This window comes from Thermobia domestica, chromosome 8, assembly GCF_964235325.1.
Source record: "Thermobia domestica chromosome 8, izTheDome1.hap1.1, whole genome shotgun sequence".
NCBI lineage: Eukaryota > Metazoa > Arthropoda > Insecta > Zygentoma > Lepismatidae > Thermobia > Thermobia domestica.
Genome location: NC_137461.1, coordinates 199,998,785 through 200,014,592, shown reverse-complemented (window position 1 = coordinate 200,014,592; position 15,808 = coordinate 199,998,785).

Genomic DNA, 15,808 nt, shown 5'->3' with positions numbered 1-15,808 from the left:
CATGTCAGAAAGTGTGTACTGTTCTTCAATTTGAGCTTTATTTCATTAAAATATGTTCAGAAGTTTCGGAGATACAGCTTGAAATATATAGCAGTTAGGAAGTGTGCTCAACAATATAATATATATAAAAATGACATATGTTATATTGTTGAGATGTTGCCTAACAACATATTTATACCAACTAGTATAGTTTTGAAGAAAATTGAAGAAATTTGTGGTTAAAGACGTACGTTTTCTACTTAGGATGAGTGATACGTGGTCTCATCAATACTGCAAGGGTTCCATTGCTCCATAAATAACTACAGGTACTAACTTCATTTTTTAAACCTTTTTCTTGTAATGTATAGGTTTTCTTTCTCCTTTATGATGTTTGCAACACTTAGTTAGTATATTTGGTTGCTGTATGAAAAAAAATATACAGGGTGAAGCAAAATTCAAAACCGTAGTATAACAATTATTATTTTTTTTTCAAAAAATGAAGAAATTGCACCAATTAGCAAGTGCCCTGTATGCAAATCTGAACGGTACATGTTCTTTTTCCTCGGTTGTCATTCGTCAGCCATATTGTTATGAGGCAATGAGACATATCATGGAATGAAATGTGTTATGTTCTGTAAAAAGAATAAAACAGTGCAAGATATGATATACACAACATAACTTTCCATTTACGGTAGGGGGCTCTGCTTGCATTCATGTCAGAAAGTGTGTACTGTTCTTCAATTTGAGCTTTATTTCATTAAAATATGTTCAGAAGTTTCGGAGATACAGCTTGAAATATATAGCAGTTAGGAAGTGTGCTCAACAATATAATATATATAAAAATGACATATGTTATATTGTTGAGATGTTGCCTAACAACATATTTATACCAACTAGTATAGTTTTGAAGAAAATTGAAGAAATTTGTGGTTAAAGACGTACGTTTTCTACTTAGGATGAGTGATACGTGGTCTCATCAATACTGCAAGGGTTCCATTGCTCCATATATAACAAAAGGTACTAACTTCATTTTTTAAACCTTTTTCTTGTAATGTATAGGATTTTTTTCTCCTTTATGATGTTTCCAACACTTAGTTAGTATATTTGGTTGCTGTATGAAAAAAAATATACAGGGTGAAGCAAAATTCAAAACCGTAGTATAACAATTATTATTTTTTTTTTCAAAAAATGAAGAAATTGCACCAATTAGCAAGTGCCCTGTATGCAAATCTGAACGGTACATGTTCTTTTTCCTCGGTTGTCATTCGTCAGCCATATTGTTATGAGGCAATGAGACATATCATGGAATGAAATGTGTTATGTTCTGTAAAAAGAATAAAACAGTGCAAGATATGATATACACAACATAACTTTCCATTTACGGTAGGGGGCTCTGCTTGCATTCATGTCAGAAAGTGTGTACTGTTCTTCAATTTGAGCTTTATTTCATTAAAATATGTTCAGAAGTTTCGGAGATACAGCTTGAAATATATAGCAGTTAGGAAGAGTGCTCAAGAATATAATATATATAAAAATGACATATGTTATATTGTTGAGATGTTGCCTAACAACATATTTATACCAACTAGTATAGTTTTGAAGAAAATTGAAGAAATTTGTGGTTAAAGACGTACGTTTTCTACTTAGGATGAGTGATACGTGGTCTCATCAATACTGCAAGGGTTCCATTGCTCCATAAATAACTACAGGTACTAACTTCATTTTTTAAACCTTTTTCTTGTAATGTATAGGTTTTCTTTCTCCTTTATGATGTTTGCAACACTTAGTTAGTATATTTGGTTGTTGTATGAAAAAAATATACAGGGTGAAGCAAAATTCAAAACCGTAGTATAACAATTATTTTTTTTTAAAAAAATGAAGAAATTGCACCAATTAGCGAGTGCCCTGTATGCAAATCTCAACGGTACATGTTCTTTTTCCTCGGTTGTCATTCGTCAGCCATATTGTTATGAGGCAATGAGACATATCATGGAATGAAATGTGTTATGTTCTGTAAAAAGAATAAAACAGTGCAAGATATGATATACACAACATAACTTTCCATTTACGGTAGGGGGCTCTGCTTGCATTCATGTCAGAAAGTGTGTACTGTTCTTCAATTTGAGCTTTATTTCATTAAAATATGTTCAGAAGTTTCGGAGATACAGCTTGAAATATATAACAGTTAGGAAGAGTGCTCAAGAATATAATATATATAAAAATGACATATGTTATATTGTTGAGATGTTGCCTAACAACATATTTATACCAACTAGTATAGTTTTGAAGAAAATTGAAGAAATTTGTGGTTAAAGACGTACGTTTTCTACTTAGGATGAGTGATACGTGGTCTCATCAATACTGCAAGGGTTCCATTGCTCCATATATAACAACAGGTACTAACTTCATTTTTTAAACCTTTTTCTTGTAATGTATAGGATTTCTTTCTCCTTTATGATGTTTCCAACACTTAGTTAGTATATTTGGTTGCTGTATGAAAAAAAATATACAGGGTGAAGCAAAATTCAAAACCGTAGTATAACAATTATTATTTTTTTTTTCAAAAAATGAAGAAATTGCACCAATTAGCAAGTGCCCTGTATGCAAATCTGAACGGTACATGTTCTTTTTCCTCGGTTGTCATTCGTCAGCCATATTGTTATGAGGCAATGAGACATATCATGGAATGAAATGTGTTATGTTCTGTAAAAAGAATAAAACAGTGCAAGATATGATATACACAACATAACTTTCCATTTACGGTAGGGGGCTCTGCTTGCATTCATGTCAGAAAGAGTGTACTGTTCTTCAATTTGAGCTTTATTTCATTAAAATATGTTCAGAAGTTTCGGAGATACAGCTTGAAATATATAGCAGTTAGGAAGAGTGCTCAACAATATAATATATATAAAAATGACATATGTTATATTGTTGAGATGTTGCCTAACAACATATTTATACCAACTAGTATAGTTTTGAAGAAAATTGAAGAAATTTGTGGTTAAAGACGTACGTTTTCTACTTAGGATGAGTGATACGTGGTCTCATCAATACTGCAAGGGTTCCATTGCTCCATATATAACAAAAGGTACTAACTTCATTTTTTAAACCTTTTTCTTGTAATGTATAGGATTTCTTTCTCCTTTATGATGTTTCCAACACTTAGTTAGTATATTTGGTTGCTGTATGAAAAAAAATATACAGGGTGAAGCAAAATTCAAAACCGTAGTATAACAATTATTATTTTTTTTTCAAAAAATGAAGAAATTGCACCAATTAGCAAGTGCCCTGTATGCAAATCTGAACGGTACATGTTCTTTTTCCTCGGTTGTCATTCGTCAGCCATATTGTTATGAGGCAATGAGACATATCATGGAATGAAATGTGTTATGTTCTGTAAAAAGAATAAAACAGTGCAAGATATGATATACACAACATAACTTTCCATTTACGGTAGGGGGCTCTGCTTGCATTCATGTCAGAAAGTGTGTACTGTTCTTCAATTTGAGCTTTATTTCATTAAAATATGTTCAGAAGTTTCGGAGATACAGCTTGAAATATATAACAGTTAGGAAGAGTGCTCAAGAATATAATATATATAAAAATGACATATGTTATATTGTTGAGATGTTGCCTAACAACATATTTATACCAACTAGTATAGTTTTGAAGAAAATTGAAGAAATTTGTGGTTAAAGACGTACGTTTTCTACTTAGGATGAGTGATACGTGGTCTCATCAATACTGCAAGGGTTCCATTGCTCCATAAATAACTACAGGTACTAACTTCATTTTTTAAACCTTTTTCTTGTAATGTATAGGTTTTATTTCTCCTTTATGATGTTTGCAACACTTAGTTAGTATATTTGGTTGTTGTATGAAAAAAATATACAGGGTGAAGCAAAATTCAAAACCGTAGTATAACAATTATTTTTTTTAAAAAAATGAAGAAATTGCACCAATTAGCGAGTGCCCTGTATGCAAATCTGAACGGTACATGTTCTTTTTCCTCGGTTGTCATTCGTCAGCCATATTGTTATGAGGCAACGAGACATATCATGGAATGAAATGTGTTATGTTCTGTAAAAAGAATAAAACAGTGCAAGATATGATATACACAACATAACTTTCCATTTACGGTAGGGGGCTCTGCTTGCATTCATGTCAGAAAGAGTGTACTGTTCTTCAATTTGAGCTTTATTTCATTAAAATATGTTCAGAAGTTTCGGAGATACAGCTTGAAATATATAGCAGTTAGGAAGAGTGCTCAACAATATAATATATATAAAAATGACATATGTTATATTGTTGAGATGTTGCCTAACAACATATTTATACCAACTAGTATAGTTTTGAAGAAAATTGAAGAAATTTGTGGTTAAAGACGTACGTTTTCTACTTAGGATGAGTGATACGTGGTCTCATCAATACTGCAAGGGTTCCATTGCTCCATATATAACAACAGGTACTAACTTCATTTTTTAAACCTTTTTCTTGTAATGTATAGGATTTCTTTCTCCTTTATGATGTCTGCAACACTTAGTTAGTATATTTGGTTGCTGTATGAAAAAAAATATACAGGGTGAAGCAAAATTCAAAACCGTAGTATAACAATTATTATTTTTTTTTCAAAAAATGAAGAAATTGCACCAATTAGCGAGTGCCCTGTATGCAAATCTGAACGGTACATGTTCTTTTTCCTCGGTTGTCATTCGTCAGCCATATTGTTATGAGGCAATGAGACATATCATGGAATGAAATGTGTTATGTTCTGTAAAAAGAATAAAACAGTGCAAGATATGATATACACAACATAACTTTCCATTTACGGTAGGGGGCTCTCCTTGCATTCATGTCAGAAAGTGTGTACTGTTCTTCAATTTGAGCTTTATTTCATTAAAATATGTTCAGAAGTTTCGGAGATACAGCTTGAAATATATAACAGTTAGGAAGAGTGCTCAAGAATATAATATATATAAAAATGACATATGTTATATTGTTGAGATGTTGCCTAACAACATATTTATACCAACTAGTATAGTTTTGAAGAAAATTGAAGAAATTTGTGGTTAAAGACGTACGTTTTCTACTTAGGATGAGTGATACGTGGTCTCATCAATACTGCAAGGGTTCCATTGCTCCATAAATAACTACAGGTACTAACTTCATTTTTTAAACCTTTTTCTTGTAATGTATAGGTTTTCTTTCTCCTTTATGATGTTTGCAACACTTAGTTAGTATATTTGGTTGTTGTATGAAAAAAATATACAGGGTGAAGCAAAATTCAAAACCGTAGTATAACAATTATTATTTTTTTTTCAAAAAATGAAGAAATTGCACCAATTAGCGAGTGCCCTGTATGCAAATCTGAACGGTACATGTTCTTTTTCCTCGGTTGTCATTCGTCAGCCATATTGTTATGAGGCAATGAGACATATCATGGAATGAAATGTGTTATGTTCTGTAAAAAGAATAAAACAGTGCAAGATATGATATACACAACATAACTTTCCATTTACGGTAGGGGGCTCTGCTTGCATTCATGTCAGAAAGTGTGTACTGTTCTTCAATTTGAGCTTTATTTCATTAAAATATGTTCAGAAGTTTCGGAGATACAGCTTGAAATATATAGCAGTTAGGAAGTGTGCTCAACAATATAATATATATAAAAATGACATATGTTATATTGTTGAGATGTTGCCTAACAACATATTTATACCAACTAGTATAGTTTTGAAGAAAATTGAAGAAATTTGTGGTTAAAGACGTACGTTTTCTACTTAGGATGAGTGATACGTGGTCTCATCAATACTGCAAGGGTTCCATTGCTCCATAAATAACTACAGGTACTAACTTCATTTTTTAAACCTTTTTCTTGTAATGTATAGGTTTTCTTTCTCCTTTATGATGTTTGCAACACTTAGTTAGTATATTTGGTTGCTGTATGAAAAAAAATATACAGGGTGAAGCAAAATTCAAAACCGTAGTATAACAATTATTATTTTTTTTTCAAAAAATGAAGAAATTGCACCAATTAGCAAGTGCCCTGTATGCAAATCTGAACGGTACATGTTCTTTTTCCTCGGTTGTCATTCGTCAGCCATATTGTTATGAGGCAATGAGACATATCATGGAATGAAATGTGTTATGTTCTGTAAAAAGAATAAAACAGTGCAAGATATGATATACACAACATAACTTTCCATTTACGGTAGGGGGCTCTGCTTGCATTCATGTCAGAAAGTGTGCACTGTTCTTCAATTTGAGCTTTATTTCATTAAAATATGTTCAGAAGTTTCGGAGATACAGCTTGAAATATATAGCAGTTAGGAAGTGTGCTCAACAATATAATATATATAAAAATGACATATGTTATATTGTTGAGATGTTGCCTAACAACATATTTATACCAACTAGTATAGTTTTGAAGAAAATTGAAGAAATTTGTGGTTAAAGACGTACGTTTTCTACTTAGGATGAGTGATACGTGGTCTCATCAATACTGCAAGGGTTCCATTGCTCCATATATAACAAAAGGTACTAACTTCATTTTTTAAACCTTTTTCTTGTAATGTATAGGATTTCTTTCTCCTTTATGATGTTTCCAACACTTAGTTAGTATATTTGGTTGCTGTATGAAAAAAAATATACAGGGTGAAGCAAAATTCAAAACCGTAGTATAACAATTATTATTTTTTTTTTCAAAAAATGAAGAAATTGCACCAATTAGCAAGTGCCCTGTATGCAAATCTGAACGGTACATGTTCTTTTTCCTCGGTTGTCATTCGTCAGCCATATTGTTATGAGGCAATGAGACATATCATGGAATGAAATGTGTTATGTTCTGTAAAAAGAATAAAACAGTGCAAGATATGATATACACAACATAACTTTCCATTTACGGTAGGGGGCTCTGCTTGCATTCATGTCAGAAAGTGTGTACTGTTCTTCAATTTGAGCTTTATTTCATTAAAATATGTTCAGAAGTTTCGGAGATACAGCTTGAAATATATAGCAGTTAGGAAGAGTGCTCAAGAATATAATATATATAAAAATGACATATGTTATATTGTTGAGATGTTGCCTAACAACATATTTATACCAACTAGTATAGTTTTGAAGAAAATTGAAGAAATTTGTGGTTAAAGACGTACGTTTTCTACTTAGGATGAGTGATACGTGGTCTCATCAATACTGCAAGGGTTCCATTGCTCCATAAATAACTACAGGTACTAACTTCATTTTTTAAACCTTTTTCTTGTAATGTATAGGTTTTCTTTCTCCTTTATGATGTTTGCAACACTTAGTTAGTATATTTGGTTGTTGTATGAAAAAAATATACAGGGTGAAGCAAAATTCAAAACCGTAGTATAACAATTATTTTTTTTTAAAAAAATGAAGAAATTGCACCAATTATCGAGTGCCCTGTATGCAAATCTCAACGGTACATGTTCTTTTTCCTCGGTTGTCATTCGTCAGCCATATTGTTATGAGGCAATGAGACATATCATGGAATGAAATGTGTTATGTTCTGTAAAAAGAATAAAACAGTGCAAGATATGATATACACAACATAACTTTCCATTTACGGTAGGGGGCTCTGCTTGCATTCATGTCAGAAAGAGTGTACTGTTCTTCAATTTGAGCTTTATTTCATTAAAATATGTTCAGAAGTTTCGGAGATACAGCTTGAAATATATAGCAGTTAGGAAGAGTGCTCAACAATATAATATATATAAAAATGACATATGTTATATTGTTGAGATGTTGCCTAACAACATATTTATACCAACTAGTATAGTTTTGAAGAAAATTGAAGAAATTTGTGGTTAAAGACGTACGTTTTCTACTTAGGATGAGTGATACGTGGTCTCATCAATACTGCAAGGGTTCCATTGCTCCATATATAACAACAGGTACTAACTTCATTTTTTAAACCTTTTTCTTGTAATGTATAGGATTTCTTTCTCCTTTATGATGTTTGCAACACTTAGTTAGTATATTTGGTTGCTGTATGAAAAAAAATATACAGGGTGAAGCAAAATTCAAAACCGTAGTATAACAATTATTACTTTTTTTTCAAAAAATGAAGAAATTGCACCAATTAGCAAGTGCCCTGTATGCAAATCTGAACGGTACATGTTCTTTTTCCTCGGTTGTCATTCGTCAGCCATATTGTTATGAGGCAATGAGACATATCATGGAATGAAATGTGTTATGTTCTGTAAAAAGAATAAAACAGTGCAAGATATGATATACACAACATAACTTTCCATTTACGGTAGGGGGCTCTGCTTGCATTCATGTCAGAAAGAGTGTACTGTTCTTCAATTTGAGCTTTATTTCATTAAAATATGTTCAGAAGTTTCGGAGATACAGCTTGAAATATATAGCAGTTAGGAAGAGTGCTCAACAATATAATATATATAAAAATGACATATGTTATATTGTTGAGATGTTGCCTAACAACATATTTATACCAACTAGTATAGTTTTGAAGAAAATTGAAGAAATTTGTGGTTAAAGACGTACGTTTTCTACTTAGGATGAGTGATACGTGGTCTCATCAATACTGCAAGGGTTCCATTGCTCCATATATAACAAAAGGTACTAACTTCATTTTTTAAACCTTTTTCTTGTAATGTATAGGATTTCTTTCTCCTTTATGATGTTTCCAACACTTAGTTAGTATATTTGGTTGCTGTATGAAAAAAAATATACAGGGTGAAGCAAAATTCAAAACCGTAGTATAACAATTATTATTTTTTTTTTCAAAAAATGAAGAAATTGCACCAATTAGCAAGTGCCCTGTATGCAAATCTGAACGGTACATGTTCTTTTTCCTCGGTTGTCATTCGTCAGCCATATTGTTATGAGGCAATGAGACATATCATGGAATGAAATGTGTTATGTTCTGTAAAAAGAATAAAACAGTGCAAGATATGATATACACAACATAACTTTCCATTTACGGTAGGGGGCTCTGCTTGCATTCATGTCAGAAAGTGTGTACTGTTCTTCAATTTGAGCTTTATTTCATTAAAATATGTTCAGAAGTTTCGGAGATACAGCTTGAAATATATAGCAGTTAGGAAGAGTGCTCAAGAATATAATATATATAAAAATGACATATGTTATATTGTTGAGATGTTGCCTAACAACATATTTATACCAACTAGTATAGTTTTGAAGAAAATTGAAGAAATTTGTGGTTAAAGACGTACGTTTTCTACTTAGGATGAGTGATACGTGGTCTCATCAATACTGCAAGGGTTCCATTGCTCCATAAATAACTACAGGTACTAACTTCATTTTTTAAACCTTTTTCTTGTAATGTATAGGTTTTCTTTCTCCTTTATGATGTTTGCAACACTTAGTTAGTATATTTGGTAGCTTTATTTCATTAAAATATGTTCAGAAGTTTCGGAGATACAGCTTGAAATATATAGCAGTTAGGAAGAGTGCTCAACAATATAATATATATAAAAATGACATATGTTATATTGTTGAGATGTTGCCTAACAACATATTTATACCAACTAGTATAGTTTTGAAGAAAATTGAAGAAATTTGTGGTTAAAGACGTACGTTTTCTACTTAGGATGAGTGATACGTGGTCTCATCAATACTGCAAGGGTTCCATTCCTCCATATGTAACTACAGGTACTAACTTCATTTTTTAAACCTTTTTCTTGTAATGTATAGGTTTTCTTTCTCCTTTATGAGGTTTGCAACACTTAGTTAGTATATTTGGTTGTTGTATAAAAAAATATACAGGGTGAAGCAAAATTCAATACCGTAGTATAACAATTATTATTTTTTTTTCAAAAAATGAAGAAATTGCACCAATTAGCGAGTGCCCTGTATGCAAATCTGAACGGTACATGTTCTTTTTCCTCGGTTGTCATTCGTCAGCCATATTGTTATGAGGCAATGAGACATATCATGGAATGAAATGTGTTATGTTCTGTAAAAAGAATAAAACAGTGCAAGATATGATATACACAAAATAACTTTCCGTTTACGGTAGGGGGCTCTGCTTGCATTCCTATCAGAAAGAGTGTAAACTCTTCAATTTGAGCTTTATTGCATTAAAATATGTTCAGAAGTTTCGGAGATATAGCCTGAAATATATAGCAGTTAGGAAGAGTGCTCAACAATATAATATATATAAAAATGACATATGTTATATTGTTGAGATGTTGCCTAACAACATATTTATACCAACTAGTATAGTTTTGAAGAAAATTGAAGAAATTTGTGGTTAAAGACGTACGTTTTCTACTTAGGATGAGTGATACGTGGTCTCATCAATACTGCAAGGGTTCCATTGCTCCATATATAACAACATGTACTAACATCATTTTTTAAACCTTTTTCTTGTAATGTATAGGATTTCTTTCTCCTTTATGATGTTTGCAACACTTAGTTAGTATATTTGGTTGCTGTATGAAAAAAAAATATACAGGGTGAAGCAAAATTCAAAACCGTAGTATAACAATTATTATTTTTTTTTCAAAAAATGAAGAAATTGCACCAATTAGCAAGTGCCCTGTATGCAAATCTCAACGGTACATGTTCTTTTTCCTCGGTTGTCATTCGTCAGCCATATTGTTATGAGGCAATGAGACATATCATGGAATGAAATGTGTTATGTTCTGTAAAAAGAATAAAACAGTGCAAGATATGATATACACAACATAACTTTCCATTTACGGTAGGGGGCTCTGCTTGCATTCATGTCAGAAAGAGTGTACTGTTCTTCAATTTGAGCTTTATTTCATTAAAATATGTTCAGAAGTTTCGGAGATACAGCTTGAAATATATAGCAGTTAGGAAGAGTGCTCAACAATATAATATATATAAAAATGACATATGTTATATTGTTGAGATGTTGCCTAACAACATATTTATACCAACTAGTATAGTTTTGAAGAAAATTGAAGAAATTTGTGGTTAAAGACGTACGTTTTCTACTTAGGATGAGTGATACGTGGTCTCATCAATACTGCAAGGGTTCCATTCCTCCATATGTAACTACAGGTACTAACTTCATTTTTTAAACTTTTTTCTTGTAATGTATAGGTTTTCTTTCTCCTTTATGATGTTTGCAACACTTAGTTAGTATATTTGGTTGTTGTATAAAAAAATATACAGGGTGAAGCAAAATTCAAAACCGTAGTATAACAATTATTATTTTTTTTTCAAAAAATGAAGAAATTGCACCAATTAGCGAGTGCCCTGTATGCAAATCTCAACGGTACATGTTCTTTTTCCTCGGTTGTCATTCGTCAGCCATATTGTTATGAGGCAATGAGACATATCATGGAATGAAATGTGTTATGTTCTGTAAAAAGAATAAAACAGTGCAAGATATGATATACACAACATAACTTTCCATTTACGGTAGGGGGCTCTGCTTGCATTCATGTCAGAAAGAGTGTACTGTTCTTCAATTTGAGCTTTATTTCATTAAAATATGTTCAGAAGTTTCGGAGATACAGCTTGAAATATATAGCAGTTAGGAAGTGTGCCCAACAATATAATATATATAAAAATGACATATGTTATATTGTTCAGATGTTGCCTAACAACATATTTATACCAACTAGTATAGTTTTGAAGAAAATTGAAGAAATTTGTGGTTAAAGACGTACGTTTTCTACTTAGGATGAGTGATACGTGGTCTCATCAATACTGCAAGGGTTCCATTGCTCCATAAATAACTACAGGTACTAACTTCATTTTTTAAACCTTTTTCTTGTAATGTATAGGTTTTCTTTCTCCTTTATGATGTTTGCAACACTTAGTTAGTATATTTGGTTGTTGTATGAAAAAAATATACAGGGTGAAGCAAAATTCAAAACCGTAGTATAACAATTATTTTTTTTTAAAAAATGAAGAAATTGCACCAATTAGCGAGTGCCCTGTATGCAAATCTGAACGGTACATGTTCTTTTTCCTCGGTTGTCATTCGTCAGCCATATTGTTATGAGGCAATGAGACATATCATGGAATGAAATGTGTTATGTTCTGTAAAAAGAATAAAACAGTGCAAGATATGATATACACAACATAACTTTCCATTTACGGTAGGGGGATCTGCTTGCATTCATGTCAGAAAGAGTGTACTGGTCTTCAATTTGAGCTTTATTTCATTAAAATATGTTCAGAAGTTTCGGAGATACAGCTTGAAATATATTGCAGTTAGGAAGTGTGCTCAACAATATAATATATATAAAAATGACATATGTTATATTGTTGAGATGTTGCCTAACAACATATTTATACCAACTAGTATAGTTTTGAAGAAAATTGAAGAAATTTGTGGTTAAAGACGTACGTTTTCTACTTAGGATGAGTGATACGTGGTCTCATCAATACTGCAAGGGTTCCATTGCTCCATAAATAACTACAGGTACTAACTTCATTTTTTAAACCTTTTTCTTGTAATGTATAGGTTTTCTTTCTCCTTTATGATGTTTGCAACACTTAGTTAGTATATTTGGTTGTTGTATGAAAAAAATATACAGGGTGAAGCAAAATTCAAAACCGTAGTATAACAATTATTTTTTTTTAAAAAAATGAAGAAATTGCACCAATTAGCGAGTGCCCTGTATGCAAATCTGAACGGTACATGTTCTTTTTCCTCGGTTGTCATTCGTCAGCCATATTGTTATGAGGCAATGAGACATATCATGGAATGAAATGTGTTATGTTCTGTAAAAAGAATAAAACAGTGCAAGATATGATATACACAACATAACTTTCCATTTACGGTAGGGGGCTCTGCTTGCATTCATGTCAGAAAGAGTGTACTGTTCTTCAATTTGAGCTTTATTTCATTAAAATATGTTCAGAAGTTTCGGAGATACAGCTTGAAATATATAGCAGTTAGGAAGAGTGCTCAACAATATAATATATATAAAAATGACATATGTTATATTGTTGAGATGTTGCCTAACAACATATTTATACCAACTAGTATAGTTTTGAAGAAAATTGAAGAAATTTGTGGTTAAAGACGTACGTTTTCTACTTAGGATGAGTGATACGTGGTCTCATCAATACTGCAAGGGTTCCATTCCTCCATATGTAACTACAGGTACTAACTTCATTTTTTAAACCTTTTTCTTGTAATGTATAGGTTTTCTTTCTCCTTTATGATGTTTGCAACACTTAGTTAGTATATTTGGTTGTTGTATAAAAAAATATACAGGGTGAAGCAAAATTCAAAACCGTAGTATAACAATTATTATTTTTTTTTCAAAAAATGAAGAAATTGCACCAATTAGCGAGTGCCCTGTATGCAAATCTGAACGGTACATGTTCTTTTTCCTCGGTTGTCATTCGTCAGCCATATTGTTATGAGGCAATGAGACATATCATGGAATGAAATGTGTTATGTTCTGTAAAAAGAATAAAACAGTGCAAGATATGATATACACAACATAACTTTCCATTTACGGTAGGGGGCTCTGCTTGCATTCATGTCAGAAAGAGTGTACTGTTCTTCAATTTGAGCTTTATTTCATTAAAATATGTTCAGAAGTTTCGGAGATACAGCTTGAAATATATAGCAGTTAGGAAGAGTGCTCAACAATATAATATATATAATAATGACATATGTTATATTGTTGAGATTTTGCCTAACAACATATTTATACCAACTAGTATAGTTTTGAAGAAAATTGAAGAAATTTGTGGTTAAAGACGTACGTTTTCTACTTAGGATGAGTGATACGTGGTCTCATCAATACTGCAAGGGTTCCATTCCTCCATATGTAACTACAGGTACTAACTTCATTTTTTAAACCTTTTTCTTGTAATGTATAGGTTTTCTTTCTCCTTTATGAGGTTTGCAACACTTAGTTAGTATATTTGGTTGTTGTATAAAAAAATATACAGGGTGAAGCAAAATTCAAAACCGTAGTATAACAATTATTATTTTTTTTTCAAAAAATGAAGAAATTGCACCAATTAGCGAGTGCCCTGTATGCAAATCTCAACGGTACATGTTCTTTTTCCTCGGTTGTCATTCGTCAGCCATATTGTTATGAGGCAATGAGACATATCATGGAATGAAATGTGTTATGTTCTGTAAAAAGAATAAAACAGTGCAAGATATGATATACACAACATAACTTTCCGTTTACGGTAGGGGGCTCTGCTTGCATTCCTATCAGAAAGAGTGTAAACTCTTCAATTTGAGCTTTATTGCATTAAAATATGTTCAGAAGTTTCGGAGATATAGCCTGAAATATATAGCAGTTAGGAAGAGTGCTCAACAATATAATATATATAAAAATGACATATGTTATATTGTTGAGATGTTGCCTAACAACATATTTATACCAACTAGTATAGTTTTGAAGAAAATTGAAGAAATTTGTGGTTAAAGACGTACGTTTTCTACTAAAGATGAGTGATACGTGGTCTCATCAATACTGCAAGGGTTCCATTGCTCCATAAATAACTACAGGTACTAACTTCATTTTTTAAACCTTTTTCTTGTAATGTATAGGTTTTCTTTCTCCTTTATGATGTTTGCAACACTTAGTTAGTATATTTGGTTGTTGTATGAAAAAAATATACAGGGTGAAGCAAAATTCAAAACCGTAGTATAACAATTATTTTTTTTTAAAAAAATGAAGAAATTGCACCAATTAGCGAGTGCCCTGTATGCAAATCTGAACGGTACATGTTCTTTTTCCTCGGTTGTCATTCGTCAGCCATATTGTTATGAGGCAATGAGACATATCATGGAATGAAATGTGTTATGTTCTGTAAAAAGAATAAAACAGTGCAAGATATGATATACACAACATAACTTTCCATTTACGGTAGGGGGCTCTGCTTGCATTCATGTCAGAAAGAGTGTACTGTTCTTCAATTTGAGCTTTATTTCATTAAAATATGTTCAGAAGTTTCGGAGATACAGCTTGAAATATATAGCAGTTAGGAAGAGTGCTCAACAATATAATATATATAAAAATGACATATGTTATATTGTTGAGATGTTGCCTAACAACATATTTATACCAACTAGTATAGTTTTGAAGAAAATTGAAGAAATTTGTGGTTAAAGACGTACGTTTTCTACTTAGGATGAGTGATACGTGGTCTCATCAATACTGCAAGGGTTCCATTCCTCCATATGTAACTACAGGTACTAACTTCATTTTTTAAACCTTTTTCTTGTAATGTATAGGTTTTCTTTCTCCTTTATGATGTTTGCAACACTTAGTTAGTATATTTGGTTGTTGTATAAAAAAATATACAGGGTGAAGCAAAATTCAAAACCGTAGTATAACAATTATTATTTTTTTTTCAAAAAATGAAGAAATTGCACCAATTAGCGAGTGCCCTGTATGCAAATCTCAACGGTACATGTTCTTTTTCCTCGGTTGTCATTCGTCAGCCATATTGTTATGAGGCAATGAGACATATCATGGAATGAAATGTGTTATGTTCTGTAAAAAGAATAAAACAGTGCAAGATATGATATACACAACATAACTTTCCATTTACGGTAGGGGGCTCTGCTTGCATTCATGTCAGAAAGAGTGTACTGTTCTTCAATTTGAGCTTTATTTCATTAAAATATGTTCAGAAGTTTCGGAGATACAGCTTGAAATATATAGCAGTTAGGAAGAGTGCTCAACAATATAATATATATAATAATGACATATGTTATATTGTTGAGATGTTGCCTAACAACATATTTATACCAACTAGTATAGTTTTGAAGAAAATTGAAGAAATTTGTGGTTAAAGACGTACGTTTTCTACTTAGGATGAGTGATACGTGGTCTCATCAATACTGCAA